Here is a 2,312-nt window from a genome sequence, read left to right as displayed (position 1 = left end):
CAAAAGAACGAACCCTGCTCGGGTAGAACCAAAAGAACGAACCCGCTCGGGTAGAGCCGAAAGAACGAACCCTGCTCGGGTAGAACCAAAGAACGAACCCTGCTCGGGTAGAGCCGAAAGAACGAACCTGCTCGGTAGAGCCGAAAGAACGAACCTGCTCGGGTAGAGCCGAAAGAACAAACCCTGCTCGGGTAGAACCGAAAGAACGAACCCTGCTCGGGTAGAGCCGAAAGAACAAACCCTGCTCGGGTAGAACCAAAAAGAACGAACCCTGCTCGGAAAGACCCAAATGAACATTGCCACCGATTGGGAATAAACCGCTGTGACATATGGATGAATCTTCTCTCTCTGATGACTGTAGAACTGACTGTCTGCCTGGGAGGAGGTTGGTCTGTGAGATCAGACGAATAGAGTGTGCTTCTTTGAAAGTTGCATTTAAGGGGCCTCCTGAGTGTGCAGTACAGTAAAACATACAGTAAGACCTATTATGTGAAATGAAGACTGATGAAATATGACATAAGATCTCATTTTCAGAAAGATCACAACGAGTATGGTATAACAGGGAAGTGTATAATTTTATAAACCACCTACTTACCCTGAATAGTGACTGAGACAGGGTCACTTAAAGGAGATGTGTGAGACTTCTCTACAGTGTAGGAACACTTCACTTTGACAACATCTGGAAATGTTGGATCTGCCCTTGAGGAGCTCTGTTCCTGTGAGTGTCTGAGTACAGGATGAGTCTGTAAGATTGTTTCCCGCCTCTATGTAGAAGTAACATTGAGACACATGGAGAGATGGAGGCGTCTCACAACTCAGCTGAACTGAGTCTATCTTGTTGATGACTGCAGGCCTCACTGTCAGACTGGGAGGTGGAAGGTCTGTGAGATCAGAGGGATGATGTCACTTTTCATTTAATTATAAATTCATTGTCAATGTTTAAGTACTCAAAGATATTGTACCACTTGATATACATAAAAAAATAAAACAATGAAGTCACTGTTGTATATTCGATGATAACAGTGCATTTACAATTACGTATGTAGTTTAGGTTAACAAGATAACTTTGATTGATTGATGGTAATATTATTTAGTAAAAATAGTTAGCCAAAAAAAAAAGGAAAATAATTCCAGGTTTGATCACTCACAAGGACCTTGGGCTTCGATGTATTGGAAGGTGTCTGGAAATAACAAAATAGGTCTTGATGAGGAAAATGTTCCATTCCAAAATAACACTTTGCGCAAGTTGGTAAAGTGTCATATACTACAATGGATCCATGGACATGTTATCAAGTAGTAGTCATTCTGATCTGAACAAAATATAATGATAGAGAAAAATACATCATTAAGATCAATGGAATAAGACACAATTATTACAGCCATGAGATTCAGAAATATATAAAGAGTTCCTGAAGTAAAATATTAAAAGAGGAGAGAGAATCCTGTAGCACTAACAGATGATGGAACTTGGAATGGAGGAATAACTCACCCAAAAGGAGGATGACCAACAACAGATGACCAGCCATATCAGGGATGAATAACGCCATTTATCAGACGTCTACAGACTGTTAGTCTGACTTCACAGAAGATGGTGACTGTGTCAGAGAGGGTTGTATGAATAGAGAAGTAGATGTGGAGCTTGTTCACAGGAAAACCACAGAGCGCAGAAACCAGTCTCATACAGAAAATGTGGGCTAATGATGATATTTTTGTCGTCTGTAGCTATTTGTCTTTAACAGCCGATATTTTGCAACATTAGATGTCTCCTACTGATTCTTGAAGAATATAACTTATAAATGCCTCATGACGAGCTTAGTGAAACTGTCGTTCCCCATCAGAACCAAAAATATAAGCTTGTTTTACTCCAATGTTTGTAAACAAAGTAAATGTCAACAAAACCTATATAGCCTCAAAACATGGTTAAAACTATAATGTTGATATTGTAGATATTGCAAAAGATTCATTAAAATAAAATAAAATAAAAAGTTTTTGTCACATGCGCCGAATACAACAAGTGTAGACCTTACCGTGAAATGCTTACTTACAAGCCCTTAACCAACAGTGCAGTTCAAGAAGAGTTAAGAAAATATTTACCTAATAAACTTACTTAATAAAGTAAAAAACAATAAAAGTAATACAATAAAATAACAATAACGAGGCTATATACAGTGGGTACTGGTACAGGTTAGTTGGTAGAGGTACAGTGGGTACCCGCAGTGTGCAGGGGTACAGGTTAGTTGAGGTAATTTGTACATGTACTGTAGGTAGGGGGGAATTTACTATGCATAGATAATAAACAGCAAGTAGCAGCA

The 2,312-nt window shown here is 39.1% G+C and overlaps 1 long non-coding RNA gene across 1 annotated transcript; it reads right to left on the bottom strand.

Moving 5' to 3' along the window:
• Positions 1 to 582: 582 nt before the first annotated feature.
• LOC139027334 (uncharacterized) lies at positions 583 to 1,604 on the bottom strand. The gene is made up of 3 exons (XR_011479419.1): positions 1,490 to 1,604; positions 1,155 to 1,181; positions 583 to 865 (listed from the first exon to the last, which is right to left on the bottom strand). It is a non-coding gene; the product is annotated as an uncharacterized lncRNA (long non-coding RNA).
• Between the last annotated feature and the right edge of the window lie 708 nt (positions 1,605 to 2,312).

Source organism: Salvelinus sp. IW2-2015, unplaced genomic scaffold (assembly GCF_002910315.2).
Source record: "Salvelinus sp. IW2-2015 unplaced genomic scaffold, ASM291031v2 Un_scaffold10075, whole genome shotgun sequence".
Lineage (NCBI taxonomy): Eukaryota > Metazoa > Chordata > Actinopteri > Salmoniformes > Salmonidae > Salvelinus > Salvelinus sp. IW2-2015.
This window is presented reverse-complemented; position numbering and strand designations above follow the sequence as displayed.